We start from the raw sequence: 19,392 nt of genomic DNA, 5'->3' as shown, positions 1-19,392 counted from the left end.
GAACAGCTAACACTTTGTTCATGCCATTGTCATCTTTGAATTTGTCAGAATAGAGAGTTTATTATTAGATTTTAAATTTTAAACTGGAAATCCCTGAATCAGAATGTCATGATCTTAATTCATCCTTGTTTATATCTTTTCCAAAATGGGATTAAAAGTTGCAAGTTTCCTGATGGCTGCCAGATATTATCTCGAGCACTTTTCATGAGAAGTATTGGGCGAACATGGTTTTCAACTGACCTCGTGGCGCAACGGTAGCGCGTCTGACTCCAGATCAGAAGGTTGCGTGTTCAAATCACGTCGAGGTCAAGTAACTCTATCATCTTTTCATAACTTAATCGATGCTTGGGTAAAGATTGAAACAGAAACTGCGTAATCCTACTGACAATAGAATAGCTCAACGTTGTTGTCATGTGTCAGCGCAGTGTTTGAAAAGTGTTTTATTTAAATGATATAGATTAATATCTTATCAACAATACTTTGTTGAGAAATATAATTTGGGAATTGAGTTCAAAACATAAAAAAATCCATGCCGGGAACAGCCAATACTTTTTTCATGCCATTGTCTTCTTTGAATTTCTTAGAGAAGAGGGCTTATTACTAGATATTTAATTTTAAACTGGAAATCAATGAATCCGAATGTGATGATTTTAATTCAGCCCTGTTTATGTCTTTTATAAACTGTGATTAAAAGTAGCAAATTTACAGATGGGGTCCATATATTATCTCATGCACTTTTCATGTGAAGTATTGGAGCAAACATGCTTTTCAACTGACCTTGTGCACAATGGTAGCGCTTCTGACTCCAGTAAAGAAAGCTGCGTGTTGATATCACATCAGGGTCAAGAAGCTCTTTCATATTTTCATAACTTCATCGATGCTTGTGTTAAAATTTAAAACGGAAACTGAGTAATTCCACTGACAATAGAAAAATTCTACTTTGTTGCCACCTGTAGGCAAAGTGTTTAAAAATGTGTTTTATTTAAGTTATGTAGATTAACATCTTATCAACAATACTGTGATGAAAAATATCATTTGGGAATTGAGTTCAAAACATAAAAAAAATAATCCTTGCCGGGAACAGCTAACACTTTGTTCATGACATTGTCATCTTTGAATTTGTAAGAAAAGAGAGTTTATTATTAGATTTTAAATTTTAAACTGGAAATCCCTGAATCAGAATGTCATGATCTTAATTCATCCTTGTTTATATCTTTTCCAAAATGGGAGTAAAAGTTGCAAGTTTACTGATGGCTTCAAGATATTATCTCGTACACTTTTCATGAGAAGTATTGGGCGTACATGCTTTTCAATTGACCTTGTGGCGCAACGGTAGCGCATCTGACTCCAGATCAGAAGGTTGCGTGTTCAAATCACGTCGGGGTCAAGTAACTCTATCATCTTTTCATAACTTAATCGATGCTTGGGTAAAGATTGAAACGGAAACTGCGTAATCCTACTGACAATAGAACAGCTCAACGTTGTTGTTATGTGTCAGCGCAGTGTTTGAAAAGTGTTTTATTTAAATGATATAGATTAATATAATATATATATATATATTTATATATATATAATTTATATATATATAATATATATATATTTATATATATATAAATATATATAAATAAATATATAAATAAATATATAAATATATATTTATAAATATATATATATAAATATATATTTATATATATATATATATTTATATATATATATATAATATAAAAAAAACCAATGTGGCTAAACAAAGAAGTAAGACAGGCAATTAACAGTAAAAAGAAAGCATTTGCACTACTAAAGCAGGATGGCACCATTGAAGCTCTAAAAAACTATAGGGAGAAAAATACTTTATCTAAAAAACTAATTAAAGCTGCCAAAAAGGAAACAGAGAAGCACATTGCTAAGGAGAGTAAAACTAATCCCAAACTGTTCTTCAACTATATTAATAGTAAAAGAATAAAAACTGAAAATGTAGGCCCCTTAAAAAATAGTGAGGAAAGAATGGTTGTAGATGACGAGGAAAAAGCTAACATATTAAACACCTTCTTCTCCACGGTATTCACGGTGGAAAATGAAATGCTAGGTGAAATCCCAAGAAACAATGAAAACCCTATATTAAGGGTCACCAATCTAACCCAAGAAGAGGTGCGAAACCGGCTAAATAAGATTAAAATAGATAAATCTCCGGGTCCGGATGGCATACACCCACGAGTACTAAGAGAATTAAGTAATGTAATAGATAAACCATTATTTCTTATTTTTAGGGACTCTATAGCGACAGGGTCTGTTCCGCAGGATTGGCGCATAGCAAATGTGGTACCAATATTCAAAAAGGGCTCTAAAAGTGAACCTGGAAATTATAGGCCAGTAAGTCTAACCTCTATTGTTGGTAAAATATTTGAAGGGTTTCTGAGGGATGTTATTCTGGATTATCTCAATGAGAATAACTGTTTAACTCCATATCAGCATGGGTTTATGAGAAATCGCTCCTGTCAAACCAATCTAATCAGTTTTTATGAAGAGGTAAGCTATAGGCTGGACCACGGTGAGTCATTGGACGTGGTATATCTCGATTTTTCCAAAGCGTTTGATACCGTGCCGCACAAAAGGTTGGTACACAAAATGAGAATACTTGGTCTGGGGGAAATTGTGTGTAAATGGGTTAGTAACTTAGTAACTGGCTTAGTGATAGAAAGCAGAGGGTGGTTATAAATGGTATAGTCTCTAACTGGGTCGCTGTGACCAGTGGGGTACCGCAGGGGTCAGTATTGGGACCTGTTCTCTTCAACATATTCATTAATGATCTGGTAGAAGGTTTACACAGTAAAATATCGATATTTGCAGATGATACAAAACTATGTAAAGCAGTTAATACAAGAGAAGATAGTATTCTGCTACAGATGGATCTGGATAAGTTGGAAACTTGGGCTGAAAGGTGGCAGATGAGGTTTAACAATGATAAATGTAAGGTTATACACATGGGAAGAAGGAATCAATGTCACCATTACACACTGAATGGGAAACCACTGGGTAAATCTGACAGGGAGAAGGACTTGGGGATCCTAGTTAATGATAAACTTACCTGGAGCAGCCAGTGCCAGGCAGCAGCTGCCAAGGCAAACAGGATCATGGGGTGCATTAAAAGAGGTCTGGATACACATGATGAGAGCATTATACTGCCTCTTTACAAATCCCTAGTTAGACCGCACATGGAGTACTGTGTCCAGTTTTGGGCACCGGTGCTCAGGAAGGATATAATGGAACTAGAGAGAGTACAAAGGAGGGCAACAAAATTAATAAAGGGGATGGGAGAACTACAATACCCAGATAGATTAGCGAAATTAGGATTATTTAGTCTAGAAAAAAGACGACTGAGGGGGGGTCTAATAACCATGTATAAGTATATAAGGGGACAATACAAATATCTCGCTGAGGATCTGTTTATACCAAGGAAGGTGACGGGCACAAGGGGGAATTCTTTGCGTCTGGAGGAGAGAAGGTTTTTCCACCAACATAGAAGAGGATTCTTTACTGTTAGGGCAGTGAGAATCTGGAATTGCTTGCCTGAGGAGGTGGTGATGGCGAACTCAGTCGAGGGGTTCAAGAGAGGCCTGGATGTCTTCCTGGAGCAGAACAATATTGTATCATACAATTAGGTTCTGTAGAAGGACGTAGATCTGGGGATTTATTATGATGGAATATAGGCTGAACTGGATAGACAAATGTCTTTTTTCAGCCTTACTAACTATGTTACTATGTTACTATGTTACTATGTAATATCTTATCAACAATACTTTGATGAGAAATATCATTTGGGAATTGAGTTCAAAACATAAAAAAATCCATGCCGGGAACAGCCAATACTTTGTTCATGCCATTGTCTTCTTTGAATTTCTTAGAGAAGAGGGCTTATTACTAGATATTTAATTTTAAACTGGAAATCAATGAATCCGAATGTGATGATTTTAATTCAGCCCTGTTTATGTCTTTTCTAAACTGTGATTAAAAGTAGCAAATTTCCAGATGGGGTCCATATATTATCTCATGCACTTTTCATGTGAAGTATTGGAGCAAACATGCTTTTCAACTGACCTTGTGCACAATGGTAGCGCTTCTGACTCCAGTAAAGAAAGCTGCGTGTTGATATCACATCAGGGTCAAGAAGCTCTTTCATATTTTCATAACTTCATCGATGCTTGTGTTAAAATTTAAAACGGAAACTGAGTAATTCCACTGACAATAGAAAAATTCAACTTTGTTGCCACCTGTAGGCAAAGTGTTTAAAAATGTGTTTTATTTAAGTTATGTAGATTAACATCTTATCAACAATACTGTGATGAAAAATATCATTTGAGAATTGAGTTCAAAACATAAAAAAAATAATCCTTGCCGGGAACAGCTAACACTTTGTTCATGCCATTGTCATCTTTGAATTTGTAAGAAAAGAGAGTTTATTATTAGATTTTAAATTTTAAACTGGAAATCCCTGAATCAGAATGTCATGATCTTAATTCATCCTTGTTTATATCTTTTCCAATTTGGGAGTAAAAGTTGCAAGTTTACTGATGGCTTCCAGATATTATCTCGTGCACTTTTCATGAGAAGTATTGGGCGTACATGCTTTTCAACTGACCTCGTGGCGCAACGGTAGCGTGTCTGACTACACATCAGAGGGTTGCATGTTCAAATCACGTCGGGGTCAAGTAACTCTATCATCTTTTCATAACTTAATCGATGCATGGGTAAACATTGAAACGGAAACTGCGTAATCCTACTGACAATAGAATAGCTCAACGTTGTTGTCATGTGTCAGCGCAGTGTTTGAAAAGTGTTTTATTTAAATGATATAGATTAATATCTTATCAACAATACTTTGATGAGAAATATCATTTGGGGATTGAGTTCAAAACATAAAAAAATCCATGCCGGGAACAGCCAATACTTTGTTCATGCCATTGTCTTCTTTGAATTTCTTAGAGAAGAGGGCTTATTACTAGATATTTAATTTTAAACTTGAAATCAATGAATCCGAATGTGATGATTTTAATTCAGCCCTGTTTATGTCTTTTCTAAACTGTGATTAAAAGTAGCAAATTTCCAGATGGGGTCCATATATTATCTCATGCACTTTTCATGTGAAGTATTGGAGCAAACATGCTTTTCAACTGACCTTGTGCACAATGGTAGCGCTTCTGACTCCATTAAAGAAGGCTGCGTGTTGATATCACATCAGGGTCGAGAAGCTCTTTCATCTTTTCATAACTTCATCGATGCTTGTGTTAAGATTGAAAACGGAAACTGAGAAATTCCACTGACAAAAGAAAAATTCGACTTTGTTGCCACCTGTAGGCAAAGTGTTTAAAAATGTGTTTTATTTAAGTTATGTAGATAAACATCTTATCAACAATACTGTGATGAAAAATATCATTTGGGAATTGAGTTCAAAACATAAAAAAAATAATCCTTGCCGGGAACAGCTAACACTTTGTTCATGCCATTGTCATCTTTGAATTTGTAAGAAAAGAGAGTTTATTATTAGATTTTAAATTTTAAACTGGAAATCCCTGAATCAGAATGTCATGATCTTAATTCATCCTTGTTTATATCTTTTCCAAAATGGGATTAAAAGTTCCAAGTTTCCTGCTGGCTTTCAGATATTATCTCGTGCACTTTTCATGAGAAGTATTGGGCGTAAATGCTTTTCAACTGACCTCGTGGCGCAACGGTAGCGCGTCTGACTCCAGATCGGAAGGTTTCGTGTTCAAATCACGTCGCGGTCAAATAACTGTTTCACTGTATTGGAGCAAACATGCTTTTCAACTGACCTTGTGCACAATAGTAGCGCTTCTGACTCCAGTAAAGAAGGCTACGTGTTGATATCACATCAGGGTTAAGAAGCTCTTTCATCTTTTCATAACTTCATCGATGCTTGTGTTAAGATTGAAAACGGAAACTGAGTAATTCCACTGACAATAGAAAAATTCGACTTTGTTGCCACCTGTAGGCAAAGTGTTTAAAAATGTGTTTTATTTAAGTTATGTAGATTAACATCTGATCAATAGGGTTGAGCGACCTTGACCTTTTTGGAGTCAAGCCGTGTTTCGCAAAACCCGACTATCTTAAAAGTCGAGTCGAGTGGAATCGGCCGATTATCGCGAAAAGTCGGGTATCGACCGAAACACGAAACCCAATGCAAGTCAATGGGGGAGCATAGTCGGCAGTGAGTGGAGGCCAGGAAAACACCTACACTGCCCATTTTAAAGGCAAAAACATCCATTCTTGTTACAGAAGCTTGTCAATCGTAATTTAGCTTATAATAATTGGAAGGCATTTGAAATTGGGGGTCATTTGGCTAAAGTTGTGGGGGGTAGGGCTGGTTCAAGTAATTAGTGGGCCCAGTAAATCTGGACCACGTCACGGCAGTGGAGCAGGGAGAGGTAAGTATTTCAACTTTGCAAGTGCTGTGATCTTGAGCAAGCAGGGGGGGCCCACTCGTTGGCATTGGCACTGGCACAGGGCCCCTCAAAGTACAGCAGTGTGTTTGCACGGCGGGGGCGCCTCCCACCTGCAGCAACACTTTTGCGTACTATGAGAGGCCCTGTGCCAGTGACGTCGCCAATGAGTATTCCTCCCCCCACCTGATGAAGGAACCTGCACCTTCATCTGCACCTTCCTCTTTGTCCCCGTGTAAGTTGGCATGGTATGCGGGAAGGGGGACCTGACTTTCAGCAGGGTCACAATCTTGCAGTGTAGCGTACACGGGGAATGTTGCATTATGGGTCAATGTACCAGCAGACTTATCTATCACTGGCTGGGCAATGGGCAGGATGAGGGGGAAACAGATATGGGCCCAAAGAATAAAGTGGGCTAAATGCAGTTCAAAATTGTTAACAGGACTAACCAGGGGGCATTGTTTTGTTCAGTGGAAGACAACTGGAATGAGAGGCTGACACAGAGAGAAGGCCCAAATCTGTAAGTAGTCTAAATGCAGTTCAAAATTGGCAAGAGCAGTAAACAGGCGGCACAGCTTTGTTCAGTGGAGGAGAACAGCAAGGAGTGGCAGACACCGATAGTAGGCCCCAACCCAACTAGTAGGCCAAATGCAGTCTAACATTAACAACTACTTAACGAGAGCCTGAAAATGGAATTTCAGGACAGGAAACCAGGAGAACAGCAAAGAGCGGCAGACACTGTTAGTAGGCCCCAAACCAACTAGTACGCCAAATGCAGTTGTTCCATTTAAGCACTATTTAACAAGAGCCTGAAGATAGAAGCTTAGGAAAGGCAACCTGGAGAACACCTTGGAGCGGAAGACACCGTCTCTACACCCCATACCCAATTTGTAGGCCTAATGCAGTGTAGTTTTCACCAACTACTAAACGAGAGTAGGAAGATCGAAGCAATGTGGACGAAACATGGGGAACACCTTGGAGTGTAACACACCGTCTCTCTACACCCCATACTAAATTTGTAGGCCTAATGCAGTGTAGTTTTCACCAACTACTAAACGAGAGTAGGAAGATCGAAGCAATGTGGACGAAACATGGGGAACACCTTGGGGCGGCAGACACAGTTAGTAGGACCTACCAAAGTTGTAGCCCCAATGCAGTTTTCAAATTCCTAGAGGCTGAAAACAAGACTATTGACGCTCTGCTTTTTTCAAAGGAAGACAGCTGTATTGAGTGGCGCAGACAGACACAGGTAGTAGGCCTTAAACCAAAAATGTGGCTCATTGCAGTTTAAAAAAGGTTACAGGGGTACACAGGCAGCATTGCTCTGGGCAGTGGAGGACAATTTCAATAGTGGACCGCAGGCAGACTTTGTACGCCTACTATTAAAAAAAGGATGCTCTATGCAATTAAAAATAGGTTCCAGGGGTACACGGGCAGCAGTGGACTGGTCAGTGGAGGCCTAGTGGAAGGAGGAACCGCAGACAGGCTTCGAAGGCCTAACATAATAGAATTGGACTGGCTGTAGGCACTTTATAATTGGTTCCAGGGGTACACGGGCAGCAGTAGACAGGTCAGTGGAGGCCTAGTGGAAGGAGGGACCGCAGACAGGCTGCGAAGGCCTAACATAATAAAATTGGACTGTAGGCACTTTTAAATAGGTTGCAGGGGTACACGGGCAGCAGTGGTCTGGTCAGTGTAGGAGTAGTAGAAAGAACGGGCCGCAGACAGGCTTCTAAGGCCTAACATAATAACATATGGCTGTAGGCACTTTATAATTGGTTCCAGGGGTACACGGGCAGCAGTAGACAGGTCAGTGGAGGCCTAGTGGAAGGAGGGACCACAGACAGGCTTCGAAGGCCTAACATAATAAAATTGGACTGGCTGTAGGCACTTTATGATTGGTTCCAGGGGTACACGGGCAGCAGTAGACAGGTCAGTGGAGGCCTAGTGGAAGGAGGGACCGCAGACAGGCTTCGAAGGCCTAACATAATAAAATTGGACTGGCTGTAGGCACTTTATAATTGGTTCCAGGGGTACACGGGCAGCAGAAGACAGGTCAGTGGAGGCCTAGTGGAAGGAGGGACCGCAGACAGGCTTCGAAGGCCTAACATAATAAAATTGGACTGTAGGCACTTTTAAATAGGTTCCAGGGGTACACGGGCAGCAGTGGTCTGGTCAGTGTAGGAGTAGTAGAAAGAACGGGCCGCAGACAGGCTTCTAAGGCCTAACATAATAAAATTGGGCTGTAGGCACTTTTAAATAGGTTCCAGGGGTACACGGGCAGCAGTGGTCTGGTCAGTGTAGGAGTAGTACAAAGAACGGGTCGCAGACAGGCTTCCAAGGCCTAACATAATAACATATGGCTGTAGGCACTTTATAATTGGTTCCAGGGGTACACGGGCAGCAGTGGTCTGGTCAGTGGAGGCCTAGTGGAAGGAGGGACCGCAGACAGGCTTCGAAGGCCTAAAATAATAAAATTGGACTGTAGGCAATTTAAAATTGGTTCCAGGGGTACACGGGCAGCAGTGGTCTGGTCAGTGTAGGCCTAGTGGAAGGAGGGACCGCAGACAGGCTTCGAAGGCCTAACATAATAAAATTGGACTGAAGGCACTTTTAAATAGGTTCCAGGGGTACACGGGCAGCAGTGGTCTGGTCAGTGTAGGAGTAGTAGAAAGAACGGGCCGCAGACAGGCTTCGAAGGCCTAACAAAATAACATATGGCTGTAGGCACTTTATAATTGGTTCCAGGGGTACACGCGCAGCAGTAGACAGGTCAGTGGAGGCCTAGTTAAAGGAGGGACCGCAGACAGGCTTCGAAGGCCTAACATAATAAAATTGGACTGTAAGCACTTTTAAATAGGTTCCAGGGGTACACGGGCAGCAGTGGTCTGGTCAGTGTAGGAGTAGTAGAAAGAACGGGCCGCAGACAGGCTTCTAAGGCTTAACATAATGACATATGGCTGTAGGCACTTTGTAATTGGTTCCAGGGGTACACGGGCAGCAGTAGACAGGTCAGTGGAGGCCTAGTGGAAGGAGGGACCGCAGTCAGGCTTCGAAGGCCTAACATAATAAAGTTGGACTGGCTGTAGGTACTTTATAATTGGTTCCAGTGGTACACGGGCAGCAGTAGACAGGTCAGTGGAGGCCTAGTGGAAGGAGGGACCGCAGACAGGCTTCGAAGGCCTAACATAATAAAATTGGACTGGCTGTAGGCACTTTATAATTGGTTCCAGGGGTACACAGGCAGAAGTAGACAGGTCGGTGGAGGCCTAGTGGAAGGAGGGACCGCAGACAGGCTTCAAAGGCCTAACATAATAAAATTGGGCTGGCTGTAGGCAATTTAAAATTGGTTCCAGGGGTACACGGGCAGCAGTAGACAGGTCAGTGGAGGCCTAGTGGAAGGAGGGACCGCAGACAGGCTTCGAAGGCCTAACATAATAAAATTGGACTGGCTGTAGGCACTTTATAATTGGTTCCAGGGGTACACGGGCAGCAGTAGACAGGTCAGTGGAGGCCTAGTGGAAGGAGGGACCGCAGACAGGCTTCGAAGGCCTAACATAATAAAATTGGACTGGCTGTAGGCAATTTAAAATTTTTTACAGGGGTACACGGGCAGCAGTGGTCTGGTCAGCGGAGGCCGATTGTAATGAGTGTCTGCCAGTTAGTAGTCCAAAACAATAAATAAATGTGAATGTCTCGCATTAAAACAAAACGAAAACACTAAAGGGTGCAATCATTAGGTACAGGGGTGGGATCCTCTGCGTAGTTTCAGACCTACTAATTTGGCGCAAAGTATTTACTTTGGTAAATAGAGGACACTGCCCCTGACTATGTTAAGTACCATCATACATGTCAACACAATGGTATTGTCAGTGGCAGGAATGGAAGGATGTCAACGCATAGACTAAACATTGGTGGAAGTGTGAGAGATAACTGTGGAAGTGGTAGAGCAATGTTTGACCTGGGGGTGGGTGAACTCTCTTGTGGCTGGCGGTACAGGCCCAGGGCCCCTCATGTTACAACAGTGTGTCTGACGTTGGGTGCGCACCACCACCACCAGAGACACTTTATTGTACTATGAGGGACGCAGTGGCAGTGCTGTCGACCAAAAGCGGGCACACCCACCTCTTCAGACAAACAGCACTCTCACGGATGCTTGCGCCAAGTCGCGATACCACGGCCCCGTGTGGGGAGTTTGGCCATTTAGGGAGGTGTAAACATGTCGTATGCTGGACAATCAGCTGCAGCAAAGAAATACATTAGAAAAGTAATTCACAGTAGTCCACAGGCAAGAGCTTTTCATAGGAAAGGTAGGTGTCGGCCGGGCAAGGTGGGGCAAAAGAATTCGAAATCCAGTTGTGGTTCATTTTAATGAATGTTAGATCATCAACATTTTGGGTAGCCAGACAAGTCATTTTTTCGGTTAATATTGAACCTGCAGCACTGAATACTCTTTCTGATAGGACACTAGCTGCCGGGCAAGCAAGCTCCTGCAATGCATATTCTGCCAATTCTGGCCAGGTGTCTAATTTGGATGCCCAGTAATCAAATGGGAATGACGGTTGAGGGAGAACATCGATAAGGGATGAAAAATAGTTTGTAACCATACTGGACAAATGTTGTCTCCTGTCACTTTCAATTGATGCAGCAGTACCTGTCCTGTCTGCGGTCATAGCAAAATCACTCCACAACCTGGTCAGAAAACCCCTCTGTCCAACACCACTTCTGATGTGTGCACCCCTAACACTCCTGGTCTGCTGCCCCCTGGAGCTCGTGTGAGAACGATCACGGGCGCTGTGTGCTGGGAATGCCTGAAGCAAACGGTCAACAAGAGTTGATTGCTTGGTTGCTAATATTAGCTCCAAGTTCTCATGTGGCATAATATTTTGCAATTTGCCTTTATAGCGAGGATCAAGGAGGCAGGCCAACCAGTAATCGTCATCGTTCATCATTTTTGTAATGCGTGTGTCCCTTTTGAGGATACGTAAGGCATAATCCGCCATGTGGGCCAACGTTCCAGTTGTCAAATCTGCGTTTGTGATTGGTTGAGGGGCAGTTTCAGGCAAATCTACGTCACTTGTGTCCCTCAAAAAACCAGAACCCGGCCTTGCCACGCCACCAATTTCCAGTGCCCCCGGGAAAGCTTCCTCATTAAAAATATACTCATCCCCATTATCCTCCTCGTCCTCCACCTCCTCTTCGCCCGCTACCTCGTCCTGTACACTGCCCTGACCAGACAATGGCTGACTGTCATCAAGGCTTTCCTCTTCCTCTGGTGCAGACGCCTGATCCTTTATGTGCATCAAACTTTGCATCAGCAGACACATTAGGGGGATGCTCATGCATATTATGGTGTTGTCTGCACTAACCAGCCATGTGCATTCCTCAAAACACTGAAGGACTTGACACATGTCTTGTATCTTCGACCACTGCACACCTGACAACTCCATGTCTGCCATCCTACTGCCTGCCCGTGTATGTGTATCCTCCCACAAAAACATAACAGCCCGCCTCTGTTCACACAGTCTCTGAAGCATGTGCAGTGTTGAGTTCCACCTTGTTGCAACGTCTATGATTAGGCGATGCTGGGGAAGGTTCAAAGACCGCTGATAGGTCTGCATACGGCTGGAGTGTACAGGCGAACGGCGGATATGTGAGCAAAGTCCACGCACTTTGAGGAGCAGGTCGGATAACCCAGGATAAGTTTTCAATAAGCACTGCACCACCAGGTTTAAGGTGTGAGCCAGGCAAGGAATGTGTTTCAGTTGGGAAAGGGAGATGGCAGCCATGAAATTCCTTCCGTTATCACTCACTACCTTGCCTGCCTCAAGATCTACTGTGCCCAGCCACGACTGCGTTTCTTGCTGCAAGAACTCAGACAGAACTTCCGCGGTGTGTCTGTTGTCGCCCAAACACTTCATAGCCAATACAGCCTGCTGACGCTTGCCAGTAGCTGGGCCATAATGGGACAACTGGTGTGCAACAGTGACAGCTGCCAATGGAGTGGTTTGGCGACTGCGGTCTGTGGAAGAGCTCTCGCTTCTGCAGGAGGACGAGGAGGAGGAGGGGGTGCGAACGCCTACAGCCAACTGTTTCCTAGACCGTGGGCTAGGCACAACTGTCCCGAAATTGATGTCCCCTGTGGACCCTGCATCCACCACATTCACCCAGTGTGCCGTGATGGACACGTAACGTCCCTGGCCATGCCTACTGGTCCATGCATCTGTAGTCAGGTGCACCTTTGTACTAACAGATTGCCTGAGTGCATGGATGATGCACTGTTTAACATGCTGGTGCAGGGCTGGGATGGCTTTTCTCGAAAAAAAGTGTCGACTGGGTAGCTCGTAGTGTGGTTCAGCGTACTCCATCAGGGCTTTGAAAGCTTCGCTTTCAACTAACCGGTAGGGCATCATCTCTAACGAGATTAGTCTAGCTATGTGGGCGTTAAAACCCTGTGTACGCGGATGCAAGGATAAGTACTTCCTTTTTCTAACCAGAGTCTCATGTAGGGTGAGCTGGACTGGAGAGCTTGAGATTGTGGAACTAGCGGGTGTGCCGGTGGACATGGCAGACTGAGAGACGGTTGGAGACGGTATTGTTTCCGCCGGTGCCCTAGATGCAGTATTTCCTCCTACAAAACTGGTGATTCCCTGACCCTGACTGCTTTGGGCTGGCAAAGAAACCTGCACAGATACTGCCGGTGGTGCGGAAAATGGTGGCCTTACAGTGACGGAAGGGATGTTGTGTTGCTGACTAGCTTCATTGGCCGAGGGTGCTACAACCTTAAGGGACGTTTGGTAGTTAGTCCAGGCTTGCAAATGCATGGTGGTTAAATGTCTATGCATGCAACTTGTATTGAGACTTTTCAGATTCTGACCTCTGCTTAAGGTAGTTGAACATTTTTGACAGATGACTTTGCGCTGATCAATTGGATGTTGTTTAAAAAAATGCCAGACTGCACTCTTCCTAGCATCGGATCCCTTTTCAGGAATTGCAGACTGAGCTTTAACCGGATGGCCACGCTGTCCTCCAACAGTTTTTGGCTTTGCCACGCGTTTTGGGCCAGATACGGGCCCGGCAGATGGAACCTGTTACGATGTTGATGCCTGCTGCGGCCCCTCCTCCACCTCCGCTTCAGAACTACAGCCGCCTGCACCCTGTTCCCCCAATGGCTGCCAATCGGGGTCAACAACTGGGTCATCTATAACCTCCTCTTCTAGCTCGTGTGCAACTTCGTCTGTGTAACCGTGTAGGTCGGTGGTATAGCGTTCGTGACGGGGCAACATAGTCTCATCAGGGTCTGATTGTGGATCAGTACCCTGAGAGGGCAATGTTGTGGTCTGAGTCAAAGGACCAGCATAGTAGTCTGGCTGTGGCTGTGCATCAGTGCACTCCATGTCAGAATCTACTTGTAATGGGCATGGCCTGTTAACTGTTTCACTTTCCAAGCCAGGGACGGTATGTGTAAAGAGCTCCATGGAGTAACCCGTTGTGTCGCCTGCTGTATCCTTCTCTCTTGTTGTTGTTTTTGCTGAAGAGGACAAGGAAGCGACTTGTCCCTGACTGTGAACATCCACAAAAGATGCGCTGCTTTTACATTTACCAGTTTCAGAAGAGGAGGCAAAAAAGCTAGAGGCTGAGTCAGCAAGGTAAGCCAAAACGTGCTGTTGCTGCTCCGGCTTTAAAAGCGGTTTTCCTACTCCCAGAAAAGAGAGCGTTCGAGGTCTTGTGTAGCCAGATGACGAACCTGGCTCCACAGCTCCAGACTTAGGTAGAATATTTTTTTCCCACGACCACCTGATGCTCCACTACCACCACCATCATTACCAGCTGACAATGAACGCCCACGGCCACGACCTCTTCCACCAGACTTCCTCATTGTTTTAAAAACTTAACCAAAGTAACTTTATTTGTTGCTGTCAAACAACTTACACGGTGAGCTATAACTTCAGTATGATTTCGATATCCCTTTACAGGCTGGTGAGACCGCAAGGAAAATCAGGCACAATGTTACACACTCTGTTTTCTGTGGCACCAAATCAGAGAGATGCCACACACGCAGGACTGTCACTCAAACACAAATGTCAATATTAATCTCCCACAGTATTTTTTTTTCAGGGAGAATTTAGAAACAAAATAAAATAAAATGATTTTTTCAGGAAGAATTTAGAAAACAAATAAAATAAAATGATTTTTTCTGGGAGAATTTAGAAACCAAATAAAAAAAAATGCCTTTCTATGGCCCACTGAGTGAGAGATGGCGCACACACAGGAGTCAGGAGTGGCACACAAGCCCAAAGGCCAATATTTATCTCCCACTAATTGATTTTTTGATTTTTTCAGGTAGAATTTAGAAACCAAATCACCCAAAAAAAAAAAGGTTTTCTATGGCCCACTGAGTGAGAGATGGCACACACAGGAGTTAGGAGTGGCACGCAAGCCCAAAGGCCAATATTTATCTCCCACTGATTGATTTTTTGATTTTTTCAGGTAGAATTTAGAAAGCAAATCAACAAAAAAAAAATAGGCTTTCTATGGCCCACTATTTGAGAGAGAGAGATGGCACACCCAGGAGTCAAAACTGTCACACAAGCAGAAAGGGCAATATTAATCTCCCACTGATTTTTTTTTTCAGGGAGACTTTAGAAACAAAATAAAATAAAATGATTTTTTCAGGAAGAATTTAGAAACCAAATAAAATAAAATGATTTTTTCCGGGAGAATTTAGAAACCAAATAAAAAAAATACCCTTTCTATGGCCCAGTGCCCACTATTTGAGAGAGAGAGATGGCACACCCAGGAGTCAAGACTGGCACACAAGCAGAAAGGGCAATATTAATCTCCCACTGATTTTTTTTTTTTCAGGGAGACTTTAGAAACAAAATAAAATAAAATGATTTTTTCAGGAAGAATTTAGAAACCAAATAAAATAAAATGATTTTTTCCGGGAGAATTTAGAAACCAAATAAAAAAAAATACCCTTTCTATGGCCCAGTGCCCACTATTTGAGAGAGAGAGATGGCACACCCAGGAGTCAAGACTGGCACACAAGCAGAAAGGGCAATATTAATCTCCCACTGATTTTTTTTTTCAGGGAGACTTTAGAAACAAAATAAAATAAAATGATTTTTTCAGGAAGAATTTAGAAACCAAATAAAATAAAATTATTTTTTCCGGGAGAATTTAGAAACCAAATAAAAAACAAATAACCTTTCTATGGCCCATTGCCCACTATTTGAGAGAGAGAGATTGCACACCCAGGAGTCAAGACTGGCACACAAGCAGAAAGGGCAATATTAATCTCCCACTGATTTTTTTTTTCAGGGAGACTTTAGAAACAAAATAAAATAAAATGATTTTTTCAGGAAGAATTGAGAAACCAAATAAAATAAAATGATTTTTCCAGGTAGAATTTAGAAACCAAAAAAAATAAATAGGCTTTCTATGGCCCACTGAGTGAGAGATGGCACACACAGGAGTCAGGAGTGGCACACAAGCCCAGAGGCCAATATTTATCTCCCACTGATTGATTTATTAATTTTTTCAGGTAGAATTTAGAAACCAAATCAACCAAAAAAATAAATACGCGTTCTATGGCCCACTGAGTGAGAGATAGCACACACAGGAGTCAGGAGTGGCACACAAGCCCAGAGGCCAATATTTATCTCCCACTGATTGATTTATTGATTTTTACAGGTAGAATTTAGAAACCAAATCAACCAAAAAAATAAATAGGCTTTCTATGGCCCACTGAGTGAGAGATGGCACACACAGGAGTCAGGAGTGGCACACAAGCCCAGAGGCCAATATTTATCTCCCACTGATTGATTTATTGATTTTTTCAGGTAGAATTTAGAAACCAAATCAACCAAAAAAATAAATAGGCTTTCTATGGCCCACTGAGTGAGAGATGGCACACACAGGAGTCAGGAGTGGTACACAAGCCCAGAGGCCAATATTTATCTCCCACTGATTGATTTATTGATTTTTTCAGGTAGAATTTAGAAACCAAATTAACCAAAAAAATAAATAGGCTTTCTATGGCCCACTGAGTGAGAGATGGCACACACAGGAGTCAGGAGTGGTACACAAGCCCAGAGGCCAATATTTATCTCCCACTGATTGATTTATTGATTTTTTCAGGTAGAAATTAGAAACCAAATCAACCAAAAAAATAAATAGGCTTTCTATGGCCCACTGAGTGAGAGATGGCAAACACAGGAGTCAGGAGTGGCACACAAGCCCAGAGGCCAATATTTATCTCCCACTGAATTATTTATTGATTTTTACAGGTAGAATTTAGAAACCAAATCAACCAAAAAAAATAAATAGGCTTTCTATGGCCCACTGAGTGAGAGATGGCACACACAGGAGTCAGGAGTGGAACACAAGCCCAGAGGCAAATATTTATCTCCCACTGATTGATTTATTGATTTTTACAGGTAGAATTTAGAAACCAAATCAACAAAAAAATAAATAGGCTTTCTATGGCCCACTGAGTGAGAGATGGCACACACAGGAGTCAGGAGTGGCACACAAGCCCAGAGGCCAAAATTTATCTCCCACTGATTGATTTTTTGATTTTTTTAGGTAGAATTTAGAAACCAAATCAACAAAAAAATAAATAAATAGGCTTTCTATGGCCCACTGAGTGAGAGATGGCACACACAGGAGTCAGGAGTGGCACACAAGCCCAGAGGCCAATATTTATCTCCCACTGATTGATTTTTTGATTTTTTCAGGTAGAATTTAGAAACCAAAACAATAAATAGGCTTTCTATGGCCCACTGAGTGAGAGATGGCACACACAGGAGTCAGGAGTGGCACACAAGCCCAGAGGCCAATATTTATCTCCCACTGATTGATTTATTGATTTTTACAGGTAGAATTTAGAAATCAAATCAACAAAAAAAAAATAGGCTTTCTATGGCCCACTGTGTGAGAGATGGCACACACAGGGGTCAGGAGTGGCACACAAGCCCAGAGGCCAATATTTATCTCCCACTGATTGATTTTTTAATTTTTTCAGGTAGAATTTAGAAACCAAAAAAATAAATAGGCTTTCTATGGCCCACTGAAAGAGAGATGGCACACACAGGTGTCAGGAGTGGCACACAAGCCCAGAGGCCAATATTTATCTCCCACTGATTGATTTATTGATTTTTACAGGTAGAATTTAGAAACCAAATCAACCAAAAAAATAAATAGGCTTTCTATGGCCCACTGAAAGAGAGATGGCACACACAGGAGTCAGGAGTGGCACACAAGCCCAGAGGCCAATATTTATCTCCCACTGATTGATTTATTGATTTTTACAGGTAGAATTTAGAAACCAAATCAACCAAAAAAATAAATAGGCTTTCTATGGCCCACTGAAAGAGAGATGGCACACACAGGAGTCAGGAGTGGCACACAAGCCCAGAGGCCAATATTTATCTCCCACTGATTGATTTATTGATTTTTACAGGTAGAATTTAGAAACCAAATCAACAAAAAAAAATAGGCTTTCTATGGCCCACTATGTGAGAGATGGCACACACAGGGTTGGCACTCTACCAGAAATGCCTATCTTAATCTCTCACAAAAAAAAAAACTGGGACTGTCCTACAATTACTATTTCCCTGCAGTAATCTCAGCCAGGTATGGCAGGCAGCAATAAGGAGTGGACTGATGCACAAATGAAATAAAAAGTGTGGACAAACAAAAAAGATAGCTGTGCAGAAAGGAAGGAACAAGAGGATTTGTGCTTTGAAAAAAACAGTTGGTTTGCACAGCGGCGTACACACAGCAATGCAGCTATCAGGGAGCCTTCTAGGGCAGCCCAATGAGCTACAGTGCTGAGAAAAAAAAAATGTAGCCTCCACTGTCCCTGCAAACCGAAGGTGGTGTTGGACAGTGGAAATCGCTACAGCACAAGCGGTTTGGTGGTTAATGGACCCTGCCTAACGCTATCCCTGCTTCTGACGAAGCGGCAGCAACCTCTCCCTAAGCTCAGATCAGCAGCAGTAAGATGGCGGTCGGCGGGAACGCCTCTTTATAGCCCCTGTGACGCTGCAGACAGCAAGCCAATCACTGCAATGCCCTTCTCTAAGATGGTGGGGACCAGGACCTATGTCATCACGCTGCCCACACTCTGCGTTCACCTTCATTGGCTGAGAAATGGCGCTTTTAGCGTCATTGAAACGCGGCTTTGGCGCGAAAGTCGCGTACAGCATGGCCGACCCCAGACAGGGGTCGGATCGGGTTTCATGAAACCCGACTTTGCCAAAAGTCGGCGACTTTTGAAAATGAACGACCCGTTTCGCTCAACCCTACTTATCAACAATACTGTGATGAAAAATATAATTTGGGAATTGAGTTCAAAACATAAAAAAAATAATCCTTGCCGGGAACAGCTAACACTTTGTTCATGCCATTGTCATCTTTGAATTTGTAGGAAAAGAGAGTTTATTATTAGATTTTAAATTTTAAACTGGAAATCCCGGAATCAGAATGTCATGATCTTAAATCATCCTTGTTTATATCTTTTCCAAAATGGGAGTAAATGTTGCAAGGTTCCTGATGGCTTCCAGATGTTATCTCGTGCACTTTTCATGAGAAGTATTGGGCGCACATGCTTTTCAACTGACCTTGTGGCGCAACGGTAGCGCGTCTGACTCCAGATCAGAAGGTTGCATGTTCAAATCATGTCGGGGTCAAGTAACTCTATCATCTTTTCATAACTTAATCGATGCTTGGGTAAAGATTGAAACGGAAACTGCATAATCCTACTAACAATAGAATAGCTCAATGTTGTTGTCATGTGTCAGCGCAGTGTTTGAAAAGTGTTTTATTTAAATGATATAGATTAATATCTTATCAGCAATACTTTGATGAGAAATATCATTTAGGAATTGAGTTCAAAACATAAAAAAATTGATGCCGGGAACAGCCAATACTT

General features: G+C 42.4%; 5 non-coding genes across 5 annotated transcripts; all 5 read left to right on the top strand.

Annotated features, from left to right (window-relative positions):
• The first annotated feature begins 237 nt into the window (after positions 1-237).
• Positions 238-309, top strand: TRNAW-CCA (transfer RNA tryptophan (anticodon CCA)). Its single transcript has one exon. It is a non-coding gene; the product is annotated as a tRNA-Trp (tRNA).
• A 1,006-nt stretch (positions 310-1,315) lies between these two features.
• On the top strand, positions 1,316-1,387 carry TRNAW-CCA (transfer RNA tryptophan (anticodon CCA)). The gene has a single exon. It is a non-coding gene; the product is annotated as a tRNA-Trp (tRNA).
• A 3,243-nt stretch (positions 1,388-4,630) lies between these two features.
• Positions 4,631-4,702, top strand: TRNAC-ACA (transfer RNA cysteine (anticodon ACA)). The gene has a single exon. It is a non-coding gene; the product is annotated as a tRNA-Cys (tRNA).
• A 1,006-nt stretch (positions 4,703-5,708) lies between these two features.
• On the top strand, positions 5,709-5,780 carry TRNAW-CCA (transfer RNA tryptophan (anticodon CCA)). Its single transcript has one exon. It is a non-coding gene; the product is annotated as a tRNA-Trp (tRNA).
• Positions 5,781-19,078: 13,298 nt separating this feature from the next.
• Positions 19,079-19,150, top strand: TRNAW-CCA (transfer RNA tryptophan (anticodon CCA)). Its single transcript has one exon. It is a non-coding gene; the product is annotated as a tRNA-Trp (tRNA).
• The last annotated feature ends 242 nt before the right edge of the window (positions 19,151-19,392 follow it).

Source organism: Ranitomeya imitator, chromosome 4, assembly GCF_032444005.1.
Source record: "Ranitomeya imitator isolate aRanImi1 chromosome 4, aRanImi1.pri, whole genome shotgun sequence".
Lineage (NCBI taxonomy): Eukaryota > Metazoa > Chordata > Amphibia > Anura > Dendrobatidae > Ranitomeya > Ranitomeya imitator.
The sequence above is the reverse complement of the archived record's forward strand: the minus strand, read 5'-3'. Positions and strand labels throughout refer to the sequence as shown.